Raw genomic sequence first — 16,639 nt, forward strand, 5'->3', positions numbered from 1 at the left:
GAGGATGAGGCTAGATGGCAAGAACCTCCCAGTCTAAACCAGATCGTGTTTTAATTTTCAGTGTATCTTTTACTTTTCATTCATGGATAGTACTTGCCACAGTTTGTAATTATGTATGTGAATCTCTCTCCACTCGAAGTTCTTTTAAAGACAGGAACTACTGCTCTCCTTTTCACCATTTTATCCATACTGCCTACACTGGGCTTGGCATATAATAAGTAAAGAATGAACAGGACAGACACCCATCCTGAAAAGTGAACTCTTCTGTCAGCAGTGGTTCGCACATAGCAGCTTGCGAATAGATAACTGAGTTTTAATTTGGTCAAGGGAAAATGGCAGAAGAAAGTTAACATTTGCCAAAGTCCTTCCAGCAGGTGATATTTGTAAAACCAAGAAGGTCTTTTCAAAATATAATGTGCTTTTATGGAACAGATCTATATCCTGATTGTGGTAGTATTTATATGAATCTATACATGTGATAAAATTTTACAGAACTGTATGCAAAAAAAACCAAGAAAAGTACGTGTAAAAACTAATGAAATCTGACAAGGTCTGTAGTTTAGTTAATAAATAGTATTGCACCGATGTCAAATTCCTACTTTTGGTAATTGTATTGTGGTTGTGTAAGATAAAGGAAACTTGGGTGAAGAATACATGAGAACTTTCTACTATTTTTGCAGCTTCTATGTGAGTGTAAAATTATAACAAAATCAAAAGTTAAAAGAAAAATACAGTGAGATGCTACTACATACCTATTAAAATGGCTAACCCCCCCCCCCCCCAAAAAAAAAACCCAGGCAAATGGAACAAAAATGGATATAACTAAGTCCTGGCAAAGATGCAGAGCGACTAGAACTCTCTTGCATTGCTTGTGGGAATGTAAGATGGTACAGCCGGTACAGCTTAGGTAGTCTCTTACAAAGTTAAACATCTACTTACCCTACAATCCAGCAGTTCCACTCCTAGGTATTTACCCAAGAGAAATGAAAACCTCTGTTCACACAAACATTTTTAGGTTAATAATTCTAACAGCTGTATTCATAATTGCCAAAAACCAAAAAAATCCTCAAATGTCTTTCAACAAGTGAATGGATAAACAGACTGATATGTCTATCAGTGGAATATTACTCAACAATAACAAAGAACAAACAACTATTTGAATGAGTGGATGAGTTTCAAATGCATTTTTATGTGAAAGAAGCCAAACTCAAAAAGCTATGTTCTGTGTGACTCAGAAGGGTACTTACTGTATGATTCCGTCTGTATGACATTCTAGAAGAGGTGAAAGTAAAGGGTCAGAAAACACATCAGTGGTTTCCTGGGGCTGGGGTTGGAGGAAAAGATTGACTTACAGAGGGCATAGAGAACTTTTTGAGGTAAACAAAATGTTCTGTATCTTGATTGTGGAGGTGATTAACTGAGTATATGTTTTGGTCAAAACTCATAGAACTGCGCATTAAAAAGGATGGGTTACTTCATGTAAATTATACCCCAGTAAATCTGACTTTAAGATGAAAACACTGCTGACAGCAAAAATAAATAATTAACGATATGCTTTTGCTTGAAAACTCATGAAGAATTCAGTGTTTGCCGCTTGTCTATGCTTGGATAAGGATTTGTGAAGGCATTTGTTATGCAAGGGGTCTCATTCAAACACGTGAGTGTTGCCTCTTTAGTACTTTGGCCTCTGATTGAGCAATGGAAATTACCATTGCCATAGAGATGGATGCTCTAATATCTGTTGAACAGAATGCTGCTGGGAGATGAAAACAAAGGCTCAGGCTCTGGCTCTGGCTTTAGCAGATGCAGTCTTTAGGATGTGAACATTTAACCAGAGGTCACTCCGTCCCCCTCTTGGCTCCTTTGCCATTGACAGAATCATTAGTAGAGCAGACTTGAGTTTGTGGAGTGTTTTAAATCTCAGCCGGAACAACAGTGCTGTGATCCCCGCCCGCCTACCTCACCTCCCGCCCTTGAATGGATTATAAAATGTCCTATTGGGAAAACCAACATGTTTGATTTGGGGGAAGAAAGAGGGCTAATTTTAGCACTACAGCCAGGAGTCCAATTTAAATATAACTCACAAATGTTCATAGCAGGAATTGGAAGATTCAAACTGGAAATTTGAAGCCCTGGAGACCTGAAGCAATGTCTCTTGATAATCAATATCCTTTGCAAGTCAAAGTCACAATCTGATTTTGAAAGAAAATTTAGACTCTGAACTCTTTGCTGTGATTTGTGGGGTTGAAGGATATAACTTCTGCCTTTACGGAACAGATAACTGGATGATGCGTATGAGATTACAACAGTCTTTTCCCAACAGACAGCTCCTTATTAATTTAAAACTGGGATTTACTAGATTGGTTTGGATTCAATGCCATCCAGTAGTCATTTCAGTTGAGCAAACACTTAGTCATTACCCACATGTCATGCCTATTATGAAGCGTTGAGTTTGCACAGGCACATAAGCCTCAAGCCCTGTTTTCAAGGAGTTCACCATCCAGCAGGATCCACCAAGCTATGTGCCACCCCTAAATTCAGCTACAGGGGAGACCCCTATGGAGGAAGCCCTGACCTAGGAGGTGACGCTTGAGTTGCGTCTTGACGTGTGAGTAGAATTTTGTCCAGTGCAGAAGAGAGCTTGGATTTTTCAGGCAGAAGGAGCCGAATGCTATGTGAAAACTTTTTTAGTCAGCAAATCATGGCATAGAAACCGGGCAAAGAATTTCTTCCCTCCCTCTCCAACTAAATAAGAGCTAAAATAAAAGCTATACACACAGACAGACACACACACACACACACACACACACACAGAGTAACAATACAAATTTATTATTTTATGCTTCTGTAGATTAGAAGCTCAGCATAGGTCTCACTGGGTTAAAATAACCGTGGCTGATGCTTTCGGCCTTTTCCGGCCTCTAGAGGCTGCCAGTATCCTTTGACTCATGGCCTCCTCCATCTTTCTGACCATTCTTCTATATTCAAATCCAGGAAAGGGTCTCTGATTTTAAGGATCCATAATTGGGTCCACCTGGATAATCCAGGCTACTCTTCCCATCTCAGTATCCTTAATTGATCACATCTGTAAAGCCCCTTTTGCCATGTAAGGTAATATATTCATAGGTTCTAGGGAAGGAAGGTGGTTTAGGATGTAGACCTGGGGGCCATTATTTTGCCTTCCACATCCTCCCAAACTTCTTTCTTTTCTCCCCACTAATAAACTATTTGGACACCAAAGCTAGCATTAGATAAAAAATTTAATATATATATATGTTTGATCATACTATGTAAAGTTATACCTTAAAGCTCTTTCCTTTTGGCACCCACTCAACTACCTCTTTCATTTTAAGAGCTGTAATAGTATTCTAGTTAGTAGGCGGTCCCTTTTTTTATTGAGCTAACACTGGTTTATAGCATTATATAATTTTCATGTGCACAGTCATGCGTAGCTTAAGGACGGGGATATGTTCTGAGAAATGTATCCTTAGGCGATTTTGTTGTTGAGTGAACAACATAGAGTGTACTTAACACAAACCTAGATAGTATACCCTACTACACACCTAGGCTATATGGTGTTAATCTTAAGGGACCTCCATCATTGACTGAAATTTCATTATACAGCTCATGACTATACAACATTATAATTCGACTTCTACATAGGCTACAGCGTGCTCACCACCAAAATCTAGTTTCCATTTGTCACCGTACAGTTGATCTCCTTTACCCATTTTGCCCTCCCCCCATCCCCCTTCTGCTCTGGTAACCAACAATCTGTTCTTTGTATCTATGTGTTTGTTTTGGTTTTGTTTATTTTTAATATTCCACATATGAGGGAAATCATCTGGTTTTTGTCTGACTTATTTTACTTAGCATAATACCCTCAGGGTCCATCCATGTTGTTGCAAATGGCAAGATTTCATCTTATTTTATGGCTGAGTAGTATTCCATTGTATATATATGTGTATACCACATTCTTTTTTATCCATTCGTCTGTTAGTGGGTACTTAGGTTGTTTCCTTATCTTGGCTGTTGTAAATAATGCTGCAGTGAACATAAGGATGCATGTATCTTTTTGAGCTAATGTTTTTGTATTCTTTGGATCAATACCAAGAGTAGGAGTAGCTGGATCACACAGTAGTTCTATTCTTAATTTTTTTAGGAATCTCCATTCTGTTTTCCAGAGTGGCTGCACCAATTTACAATCCCACCAACAGTGTATGAGGGTTCTCATTTCTCCACATCCTCTCCAACACTTGTTATTTCTTGTCGTTTTGATAAGAGCCATTCTGATAGGTGTGAGGTGATATCTCATTGTGGTTTTGATTGGCCTTTCCCTGATAATTAGTGATGCTGAACATCTTTTCATATGTCTGTTGGCCATCTGTATGTCTTCTTTGAAAAAATGTCTATTCAGATTCTCTGCCCATTTTTTTTTTTCAGTTTTTTTTTATTGAGTTATTGATAGGTTACAATCTTGTGAAATTTCAATTGTACATTAATGTTTGTCAGTCATGTTGTAGGTGTACCACTTCACCCTTTGTGCCCACCCCCCACCCCACCTTTCCCCTGGTATCCACTAAACTGTTCTTGGTCCATAGTTTTAAATTCCTCATATGAGTGGAGTCATACACAGATTATCTTTCTCTTGCTGGCTTATTTCACGTAACATAATTCTCTCAAGTCCATCCATGTTATTGCAAATGGAATGATTTTGTTCTGTTTTGCAGCTGAGTAGTATTCCATTGTATATATGTACCACATCTTCTTTATCCATTCGTCTGTTGCTGGGCACTTAGGTTGCTTCCACGTCTTGGCTATTGTAAACAGTGCTGCAATAAACATTGGGGTGCACAGGACTTTTGGGATTGCTGACTTCAGGCTCTTTGGATAAATACCCAGTAGTGGGATGGCTGGATCGTATGGTAGTTCTATTTTTAGTTTTTTGAGGAATCTCCATACTGTTTTCCATAGTGGCTGCACCAGTTTGCATTCCCACCAGCAGTGTATGAGGGTTCCTTTTTCTCCGCAACCTCTCCAACATTTGTTGCTATTAGTTTTAGATATTTTTGTCATTCTAACGGGTGTAAGGTGATATCTTAGTGTAGTTTTGATTTGCATTTCCCTGATGATCAGCGATGATGAGCATCTTTTCATGTGCCTATTGGCCATCAGTATATCTTCTTTGGAGAAATGTCTGTTCATGTCTCCAGCCCATTTTTTGATTGGGTTGTTTGATGTTTTGTGATTGAGTTGTGAGAGTTCTTTATATATTAAGGATATTAAGCCTTTGTCAGATATATGACTTGCAAATATTTTTTCCCAGTTAGTGGGTTGTTTTTTTGTTTCAATCCTGTTTTCATTTGCCTTGAAAAAGCTCTTTAATCTGATGAAGTCCCATTTGTTTATTCTTTCTGTTGTTTCCCTTCTCTGAGAAGGCATGGTGTCCGAAAAGATCCTTTTAATACTGATGTCAAAGAGTGTACTGCCTACGTTTTCTTCCAGAAGCCTTATGGTTTCAGGTCTCACCTTTAGGTCTTTAATCCAATTTGAGTTTATTTTGGTGAATGGTGAAAAAGAATGGTCAATTTTCATTCTTTTACATCTGGCTTTCCAGTTTTCCCAGCACCATTTGTTGAAAAGACTTTCTTTTCTCCATTGTATGCCCTCAGCTCCTTTGTCGAAGATAAGCTGTCCATAGATGTGTGGTTTTATTTCTGGGCTTTCAATTTTGTTCCATTGATCTGTGCACCTGTTTTTGTACCAGTTCCATGCTGTTTTGATTACTGTAGCTTTGTAGTATGTTTTGAAGTCAGGGATTGTGATGCCTCCCGTTTTGTTCTTTTTTCTCAGGATTGCTTTAGCAATTCAGGGTCTTTTGTTGCCCCATATGAATTTTAGGATTCTTTGTTCTAATTCTGTAAAGAATGTCATTGGGATTCTGATTGGGATGGCGTTGAATCTGTAGATTGCTTTAGGTAGAATGGACATTTTAACTATGTTTATTCTTCCAATCCATGTACATGGAATGTCTTTCCATCTCCTTATGTCGTCATCCAATTCTCTCAGAAAGGCCTTGTAATTTTCATTATAAAGGTCCTTCACTACCTTAGGTAAATTTACCCCAAGGTATTTTATTCTTTTTGTTGCGATTGGGAATGGTATTGTATTCTTGAGTTCTTTTTCTGTTGGTTCATTACTGGAGTATAGAAATGCTACTGATTTATGCAAATTCATTTTATACCCTGCAACTTTGCTGTAGTTGTTGATTACTTCTAACAGTTTCCCAATGGATTCTTTGGGGTTTTCTATATATAAGATCATGTCGTCTGCAAACAGCGAGAGTTTCACTTCTTCCCTCCCTATTTGGATTCCTTTTATTCCTTTTTCTTGCCTGATTGCTCTGGCCAGGACCTCCAGTACTATGTTAAATAAGAGTGGTGATAGAGGGCATCCTTGTCTTGTTCCTGTTTTCAGGGGGATGGCGTTCACTTTTTGCCCATTGAGTATGATGTTGGCTATGGGTTTGTCGTATATAGCCTTTATTATGTTGAGGTAGTTTCCTTCTATGCCCATTTTGTTCAGAGTTTTTATCATAAATGGCTGTTGGTTCTGCCCATTTTTTAATTGGGTTGTTTTTGTTCTTCTTGAGTTGTATGAGTTCTTTATATATTTTGGATATTGACCCCTTATGAGATACATGATTTGCAAATATCTTCTCCCATTTGGTAGGTTGTCTTTTTGTTTTCTTGTTAGTTTTCTTTGCTGTGCAGAAGCTTTTTAGTTTGAGGTAGTCCCATTTGTTTATTTTTTCTTTTATTTTCGTTGCCTGAGGAGACATATCCTAAAAGATACTGCTAAGACTGATGTCAAAGACTGTACTGCCTATGTTTTCTTTTAGGAGTTTTATGGATTCAGGTCTTACATTCAAGTCTTCAATCAATTTTGAGTTAATTTTTGTGTATGGTGTAAGTTAGTGGTCGAGTTTCATTCTTTTGCAAGTGGCTGTCCAGTTTTCCCAACACCATTTATTGAAGAGACTTTGCTTTTTCCATTGTATGTTCTTGGCTCCTTTGTTGTAAATTAGTTATCCATAAACGTAAGAGTTTATTTCTGGGCTCCCAATTCTGTTCCATTGATCTGCTTGTCCGTTTTTCTGCTAATACTACTCTGTTTGATTACAATAGCTTTGTAGTATAATTTGAAATCAGAGAGTGTAATTCCTCCAGCTTTGTTCTTGTTTTCTCAACATTGCTTTGGCTGTTTGGAGTCTTTTATTGTTCCATACGAATTTTACTATTTTTTGTTCTGTTTCTGTGAAAAATGTCATTGACATTTTGATAGGGATTGCATTGAATCTGTAGATTGCTTTAGGTGATACAGACGTTTGAACAATGTTATGTCTTCCAATTCCTAAGCACAGAGTATCTTTCCATTTCTTTGTATCTTACTCAGTTTCTTTCATAGTGTCTTACAGTTTTTAGTTGTACAGGTCTTGCACCTCCTTGGTTAAATTTATTATTTTTGCTGTAAATGGGATGGTTTTCCTAATTTCTCTTTTTGCTAGTTCATTGTTAGTGTATAGAAATGCAACAGATTTTTGTATATTGATTTTGTACCCTGCAACTTTACTGTATTTTTTTTATTATTTCTAATGGCTTTTGGTGAAGTCTTTAGGGTTTTCTATATGTAAAATCATATCTTCCTTAAATAGGACAATTTTACTTTTTTCTCTCCTCTTTGGATCCCTTTTATTTCTATTTCTTGCCTAATTGCTCTGGCTAGGACTTCCAATACTGTATTGAATAAGAATGGCAAGAGTGGACATCCTTGTCTTGTTCCTGTCCTTAGAAGGATTGCTTTCAATTTTTCACTGTTGAGTATGATGTTAGCTGTGGTTTGTTGTTTATGGCCTTTATTATGTTGAGATGTGTTCCTTCTCTACTCATTTTATTGAGAGTTTTTATCCTAAATGGATGTTGAATCTTGTCAGATGCTTTTTATGCATCAATTAAGATGATCATATGATTTTTATCCTTCATTTTGTTAATGTAGTATATCACATTGATTGATTTGTGGATGTTGACCCACCCTTGCATCCCTGGAATAAATCCCAGGTGATCATTATGTATGATCCTTTTAATGTATTATTGTATTCGGTTTGCTAATATTTTGTTGAGGATTTTTGCATCTATGTTTATCAGAGATATTGACCTGTAATTTTCTTTTTTGTGTTGTCTTTGTCTGGTTTTGGTATCAGGGTTGTGTTGGTCTTGTAAAATGACTTAGGAAGCACTCCTTCCTCTTCATTTTTTGGGAAGAATTTGAGAAGGACAGGCATTAAATCTTTTGTGAATATGTGACAGAATTTGTCAATGAAGGCGTCTAGTCTTGGACTTTTGGTTTTTTTAGAGGTTTTTGATTACTCTTTCAATCTCTTTACTATAGTGATTGATCTATTCACATTTTCTGTTACTTCATGATTCAGTCTTGGCAGGTTGTATGTTTCTAAGAATTTATCCATTGTTTCTAGGTTGTCCAGTTTGTTGGTGAGTAGCTGTTCATAGTAGCCTCTTAAAATCTTTCATATTTCTGTGGTATTCACTGTAATGTCTCTTTTGTTTCTGATTTTATTTATTTTAGCTTTTTCTTCTTTTTTCTTAGTGAGTCTAGCTAAAGGTTTGTCAGTTTTGTTTGTCTTTTCAAAGAACCAGCTCTTACTTTCATTAATCTTTTGTCTTTTTAGTCTCTATTTCATTTATTTCTGCTAATTTTTGTTATTTCCTTCCTTCTGTTGACTTTGGGCTTCATTTGTTCTTTTTTTCTAGTTCTTTTAGGAGTAAGGTTAGATTGTTTACCTGAGATTTTTCTTGTTTCTTGAAGTAGGCCTGTATTGCTGTAAAATTCCCTCTTCCTACTGCTTTTGCTGCATCCCATGGATTATGGTATGTCTTATTTTTATTTTCATTTGTCTTCAGGTAATTTTTGATTTCTTTGCGGATCTAGTAGTTGTTCAGTACTCTGGTTTTTGTCTCTACATATCTGTGATTTTTCCAGCTTTCTTTTTTTAGCTGATTTCTAGTTTCCTACTGTTGTGGTCAGAAAAGATGCTTGATATGATTTCTCTCTTCTTAAATTTATTGAGACTTGTTTAGTGTCCCAACATATGGTCTATGCTTGAGAATGTTCCATGTGCATTTGAGAAGAATGTGTATTCTGCTGTTTTTGGATGGAATGTTCTGTATATATCTATCCTGTCTATCAGGTCTAATCTTTAATTTAAGGCCATCCTTGTTGACTTTCTGTCTGAATGATCTATCCATTGATGTAAGTGGGGTGTTAAAATCTCCTGCCACTATTGTGTTGCTGTCAGTTTCTCCTTTAGGTCTGTTAATTGCTTTATATATTTTCCTGCTTCTCTATTAGGTGCATATATATTAATAAATGTCCTGTCTTCTTGATGGATTGTTCGCTATGTCATTGTATAATGTCCATCTTTGCCTCTTGTTACCTTTTTGGCTTGAAGTCTATTTTATCTGATATGAGTATGAGTCCACCTGATTTCTTTTGGCTGACATTTGCTGGAGTATCATTTCCATCCCTTCAACTGGAGCCTGTGTTTGTCTTTAGAGCTGAGATGAGTCTCCTGCTGGCAACATATTGTTGGGTCTTGTTTTTTAATCCATCCAGCCATTCTGTGTCTTTCGATTGGTGAATTCAGTCCATTTACATTTAGAGTGATTTTTGATATATGAAGAACTTAGTACTGTCATTTTATTTTTTGTTTTCTGGTTTCTCTGTATCTTCTTTTTTTATTTTTGTGTTTCTGTATGCCATTTTAGTTTGATGGTTTTCTATGATGTTCTCAGTTTGCCCTTTTTTTATGTTTTGTGTCTCTGCTCTAGATTTTTGTTTTGTGGTTCCCATAAGGTTTATATAAAATGTCTCATAGATAAAATAGTCCTTTTTCTGATGATAGCATCTTATCTTCATTTGCCTATACAGGTTCTCTCCTTTTTTTTTTTTTTAAAGATTTTATTTTTTTCCTTTTTCTCCCCGAAGCCCCCTAGTACATAGTTGTATATTCTTTGTCGTGGGTCCTTCTAGTTGTGGCATGTGGGACGCTGCCTCAGCATGGTTTGATGAGCAGTGCCATGTCCACGCCCAGGATTTGAACCAATGAAACACTGGGCTGCCTGCAACGGAGCACGTGAACTTAACCACTCGGCCACGGGGCCAGCCCTGGTTCTGTCCTTTTGCTCTTCCCCTTTTATGTTTCTTATTTTGGTCACAAATTATGTTGTGAGTTATTTTATGTTGTGAGTTTCTTACCAAATTGAACTAGCTATAGTTATTTTTAATGCTTTTTTTCCCTCTTTAACCTAAGTGCTATAATTAAGCGTTTAACTACCCATTCTGATAAACAGTTGGAATTTTCTGATTCTATTTATCACTTTACTCATAAAGTTTTGTGTTCTTTTGCCTTTTTGTTTCAGGTTGAAGAGCCCCTTTCAGCATTTCTTGTAAGGCAAGTCTAGTGTTGATGAACTCCCTCAGCTTTTGTTTGTCTGGGAAAGCCTTTATTTCTCCTTCATATCTGAAGGATAACTTTGCTAGAGTATTCTTGGCTGACAGTTTTTATCTTTTAGTATTTGAGTATGTCATTGTACTCTCTCCTGACCTGTAGACTTCCTGCTGAGAAATCTGCTTATATCATAATGGAGGTTCCTTTGTAGGTTACTGGGTTTTTTTTCTCCTCGTGGCTGCCTTTTTAAAATTCTTTCTTTGTCATTGACTTTTGGCAGTTTTAATACAACGTTTCTTGGAGAAGGTCCTTCTGCGTTGAGATAACTAGGTGTTCTGTTAGCTTTGTGGACCTGTATATCCAGTTACTTACAGAGGTTTGGGAAGTTCTCAGCTATTTTTTATTGAAGTAATTTCTCTGCTGCCTTCTCCTTCTCTTCTCTTTCTGGGATACCTATTATCCTTATGTTCCCTTTTCTAATGGAGTCGAACAGTTCTCACAGAATTTCTTCATTGTTAAAAAATCTTAGTTCTCTCTCTTATTCTGCCTGAAGCATTTCTAGATTTTTATTTTCCAGCTTGCTGATTCTCTCTTCCATGTGGTCTGCTCTATTTGCGGTGCTTTCCAAAACATTCTTCATCTCATTTATTGAGTTCTTCAGCTCCAGAATTTGTTTGGTTCTTTTTTTAGAATTTCAGTCTCTTAAGTAAAGTGTTCCTTTTGTGCATTAATTTTATTCCTGAGCTAATTGAACTACTTTTCTGAGTTTTCTCATAGCTTGTTGAGTTTCTTCCTGAGAACTGTTTTAAATTCTCTATCAGTTAGATCACAATCTTCTGTGACTTTAAATTTGGTTTCTGGAGAATTGTCATTTTCTTTTTGTGATACTGTGTTACCATGGTTTTTCATGGTACGTGTTGAGTTGTTCCTCTGCTGGTGCATTTGAAGTAGTGAACACCTTTGTGTTTTTTTTTTTTTTTTTGAGGAAGATTAGCCCTGAGCTAACTGCTGCCGATCCTCCTCTTTTTGCTGAGGAAGACTGGCCCTGAGCTAACATCTGTGCCCATCTTCTTCTACTTTATATGTGGGACACCTACCACAGCATGGCTTGACAAGTAGTGCCGTGTCCACACCTGGAATCTGAACGGGCAAACCACAGGCCGCTGAAGCGGAACATGTACACTTAACCGCTGCGCCACCGGTCTGGCCCCTGAACACCTTTTTTGTTTAGCTAAAGCTTTGTTTACTTTGATTCTAACAATTTGGCAGATTAGTAATTAGAGGCCTTTCTTTTGTTTTTCAATAGGTGGTGCTACAGCATAAGTTTTTGGTTTCTCTTTACCTGTGCAACCTCTGGTTATATTTGAGAATGGATGCTTTCCACTCTTCACCACCTCTACCAGACGTGTTATTGGTGCCCTCCTCATCGCCACTGGAAGTACCAGGATGGCTAGCACCTCCACTGTATCCCAGATTGCCTGAGTCATGATCACTGCCACTGCAGTGGGGGCAGGGGGAAGGTGGTGGTGAGCCAGGGTTGTAGATGCCTTTGTCACGTCTGGGGTTGTCAGGTTTGCGGATGCTGCCACTGCAGGCAAGGACGGTGAACTTGAGGTGTTACTTTTTTTGACTGTCACAAACAGTACTGGAGTGACCATCATTGGACACATCTTGACATAGTTTTCCACATGTGTCCTTAGGAAAATTACACTGAATTGCTGGAATACTAGTATATGTGGGTGGTTGATTTTGAAAGAAGAATTTGAGAATTTAATAAAAAGGAAAAGAAAAGGAATGCTCGATGCTAAAGAAAGGGAGTTCTTTAAAAGCATTGAAGAAGGAAGAGAGCTTTGATTTATGGCTTATTATGTGCCATTCACTGTACTAGAGGGATGACTTCCTTTTTCTCATTTGGTGTTTCACTGTGATACCAAGTTGGTAATGTTGGTAACCCCAATTTATTGACGAGGAAAGTGAGCAGTAGACGTTTGAGTAACTTGCCCCAGGTTGCAGCTCCAGGATTCAGTTCCCCTACATCACCCTGCCTACCTCTGGGACAATGGGGACCCCTTAAAGTTATAGCCCCTACATCTCAGTCCTCCAGTGTGGTCAGCATACTAAAATGGTGAATCTTTGATATGCTTAGATTATTTAGCTCTTTGAATTTTTGAGGGGCTTTTATATGCATTCTCATTTGATTTTTACTTAAAAAAAAAAGGCTCACGGAATGAGTGATTATAGTTTTAAACAGAACATTGCTGCCACATAGCACTCTCGGGGACCCATGAGTTACCTAAGGGGTGGGGCGAGTCCACTCTCTATGCGAGCATCCCTGATGGCATCAGTTTTAGGAGATTAAGCTGGCCTTATCCTGTCTCAGGCTGAACTAGGTCTTATCATAAGCAGGGAAGCCACTGGTCTGGCGCCCTTGTCAGAACAGAAGTTCACTTGGGAGTTGCCACTCCAGGGTGTCAGTGGATTCGGGTTGAAGCTCCTGAGGATGACATGAGGCCATTTAGGGCTGCTCCTCCAAAAGTTTCCAAGCACCAAGCACACAGAATTGCCAGCATGGTCTGGCCTGGCAGGCAGGCCCAGTGGTGGCCTGGTAAGTGGTGTTATTATACCAGGCTATTGGTTGTTAGCTGGCTAATCTGGGAAGGGGGAGAAGTGGTTGAATTCCACAGTAAATTGACCTGGATGCAGTTAATAGGATTTGCCACAGGGACCATAAAAATCAGGGTGCTGTTCAGGGTGCAGGTGTGAATCCCACGACTCAGGCCTTATTCTACTTGCTTTTGTGTAGAAGTGTGATTGTGTGTGCAAAATTGTGTTTATTGCTGCTCTAGAGTGAGAAGTGTTTGATGAGAGAGTGTCAGAGCCACCCACTTTTTAGTCTGTTTAGCTTGGCTCTGGCTGGCCGGGGCCCAGGGCTTTGGTGTTCCTGGGCTTCTGTGGCTTAGAAGAGCTGCATGGGAGTGCAGAGACAAGGGGCTGCTTGTGTGAATTCAGACCACTGGCAGCTGCGAGAAACGAGAGTGATAAAGTCCTTCTGTTTTGCTTTTGCTCAACTCTTAAGGATCCTTTAGGATTTTTATAACATTGCCGTGTTCCTTAGGAAAGCTTGACTTGGGGCATTTATTCTGAGGGTTTTAGGGACCTTCTGTGAGGGGAGGTGCTGTCAGAAGGACAGTCTGACAGGGATGGAGATGTTGGCTGGACCTAGCTGCCAGTGGGCTATGTGATCTTGTGCCAGTCACTTCCTCTCTTTGGTCCTGTAAACTGGGGAGCTTGGACTAGAGCAGCTGAGTGATTTGTACTTGGTACCAGCACTTTGAGTACTGGTACATTTGGTACTAGAACACTGTTTCCTAACTGACATGCTTTGCAGAGGTTTTGGAGCCCGGCAGAGCTGCTTCTGATTCCTGGGTCGCAATGCTTATTAGTTCTGTGAGCCTAAGCAAGTGACCTCACCTCCTTGATCGGATGGGGATCTGGTCACTTGGATCATGGTGTGGCTGCAGACTCAGTTCAGTTAAATAAGGTATTTAGCAGAGTATCTGGCACCTGATAAGGCTGCAGCTAATGGTGGCTACTGTTGACATGTAAACTGTGGGATGTGAGAGTCTTGCAGCACTGTCCTTTTATTTCCTGTCGCAGAGTGAGTGACTCCCACTAGCTTTAGTTAAAAAAAAAAAACTTCCAAGTATAGACCAGCTGGAACTCTTTCCCCCAGGCATTTCTGTTTCCTCACATCACTTCAGTTTGCTCCTAGCTGTGTGTCAGTGACTGACCGGCGATGTCCCAGGAGTGGGCAGCTCTGCTTACTGGGCCTCCCTTGTAGAAGACGAATCTATAACAAAATGAAACTGAACACAAACATAGTCTGAATGGCTCACTGTGCAGTTTCTCAATTTGGGACTTCATTAATTCAACATGGCTTTTTCGTAGTTCTTAACTTTTGTTATTAGAAAAGAAATTCGTGAGGCACAGACAGTGCAGTGGACAAATGCAACTATATATTCTCCTTGAGAGAGAACATGGAAGTGTTGGGGGGGGCTTACTCTCTCCCCACATATTATTGAACTCTGCTATTTGTAAAGGCACTGGAGATGCAAAAGTGAGTTCAAATACGGGCCTTGCCGTCATGGAGATTAGTTTATTGGGGCGGGGCAGACATAAAATTATGGCAATAATGATTTAGTTATAGTTGTGATAGTGCTGGGAGAAGTACTGTGTGTAATGGAGGAGTGCATGTGATGGGGAGATCAGGAAAGGCCCCCAGGGGCAATGGGTTTGTCTTAGGTCTGAAGGGTGAGAGGGAGAGTATGCCAAGGGAGGTGAGGAAGGCAGCTCTCCAGGCAGAAGGAAGACATGGGCAAAGCCCCCTGGCAGAAAGGAGCTGGGTCCGTTAGAGAAGCTGAAGGAAGGCCAAGGGAGCTTAGAGGCTAGTGAGCTCTGGGGACAGAGGAGCGCGAATGATCCAGAGAGGTAGGTGAGGGCCGGACTGTGCCTGCCCTGCTGGACAGCGTGGATCCAGATTTTATTCCAAAAGCAGTGGGAAGCCCTGAACTCCTTAGAGAAAGGCCATGATATGATTACACAGGTGTGTTTAAACAATCCGTCTGGCTTCCTCGTGGAGAAGAGACTTGAGGGGGCAGAAGGAGCATAAAGGACATAGGGAGGCCAGTGCTGCGGTCACCCAGGATTGTTGCTCTAGTGGGGAGCGGAGATGCATATTTAGGAGGTGCAGTCTACACAACCGCCTGATTGACGGGATGGGGCGGTGGTGAGGGAGAGAAAGGATCCCAGCTCAGTGCCAGTCTCGAGCAGCTGGGAGAAGGGTGGGGCCGTCTGGGCAGAGAGAAAATTTGGGGGGATTGTGGTTTGGGTGGGGCTGGGGGAGTGTCTTCTGGACAGTCTCCTTCCTCTTTGGGGGATGTGCTCCTCCTAATATTGTGTGGCTTGCTCCCCATCTCCCCTAGGCTTCTGCTCAGATGGCCCCTTACTGGGGAGACATTCCACGACCACCACAGTTCCATCAGTCCTGCCGCTCCCTACTCTGTTTTACTCCACAGCACCTGTCACCATCTGACCAACTGCGTATTTTCTTGTTTCTTTAGAGTATGTGTCCTCTTAGGAGGCTGTGACCACCTTGAGGGCAGGGTTTTTTTGTCTGTCTTATTCTCTGTTGTATCCATAGCCCTTGGGACAGTGCCTGGCCTGTGGAAAGCCCTCACCAAATACTCAGGGAGCGAATCATGAGTTTGATTTTGGTTCTGGTTATTGGATCCTTTTTAAACTTGATTCTCTTTTAATTAACCTGAGGCTAGAAAGAGGTGGGGTAATTAGGGGTACTGTTCATTTGACATGTCAAGCCTTTATATTTTCATTTAGTCAGGATGAGTAGAAAAGTTTGGTTTTCTTTTTCTTTTTTCTTTTTTTTTTGCTTGAGGAAGATTAGCCCTAAGCTAACATCCGTGCCAATCATCCTCTGTTTTGTGTGTGGGATGCCTCCACAGCATGGCTGATGAGTGGAGAAGGTCTGCACCCAGGAACCGAACCTGCCAACCTGGGCCTCCAGACTGGAGCGATTTCAGCACTTGGCCGCGGGGCTGACCTCTTTCTTTCCTTCTTCTTTTTAAATTCACTATTAGATGTGATAGAAGAGAACAGCTACGAAAATATTTGAATATCACATCTGTTTTGCTCTTTACAAATCGATAAAAACATCTAGGCCTCCATCTGATAGATTGTTCAGATTTGGGGGCTAAGTTATAGTATACTGTTACTTCTCTACACTAATTGTTTTTCTTGGGGGGGGCAGTGACTTTTGGATTGCATCTTTTTTACTTTCAGGGGAAAGGTATGGAGGTGAGGATCACATTTTCCTTAAAGGAGAAATTTGAGGGTAGCACTGGTTAAAAACCTTCCGTTAGAGATAAATTTTTTGAATCTCTCGGTTTGTACATAGCCAGTAATTTGAAAGGACAAATAATTCAGAAATGTTTCCTAAATGTTTTTGACTTCTGGGAACAAATCAAGTACCATCACTTGTAAAAAGTGAACAGGATCTCTGCTTGTGAAAGAGGAGGCATTATATATAATTGTCACAAG

The 16,639-nt window shown here is 39.7% G+C and overlaps 1 protein-coding gene across 27 annotated transcripts in view; it reads left to right on the forward strand.

Annotated features, from left to right (window-relative positions):
- Positions 1-16,639, forward strand: part of SGMS1 (sphingomyelin synthase 1) — a 279,380-nt gene that overhangs the window by 111,630 nt on the left and 151,111 nt on the right. For 2 of the 27 annotated variants that reach the window (XM_023643297.2, XM_070224980.1), the window contains exon 1: positions 2,463-2,608. The exons of 23 other annotated variants lie outside the window; for them this stretch is intronic. The gene's annotated coding sequence lies outside the window, so the exon portion shown is untranslated. Of the gene's footprint in view, positions 1-2,435; positions 2,609-16,639 lie in introns of those variants that run through there. 2 more of the 27 variants (XM_023643303.2, XM_005602388.4) reach the window with 2 other exon arrangements.

This window comes from Equus caballus, chromosome 1 (assembly GCF_041296265.1).
Source record: "Equus caballus isolate H_3958 breed thoroughbred chromosome 1, TB-T2T, whole genome shotgun sequence".
In the NCBI taxonomy this organism is placed as follows: domain Eukaryota; kingdom Metazoa; phylum Chordata; class Mammalia; order Perissodactyla; family Equidae; genus Equus; species Equus caballus.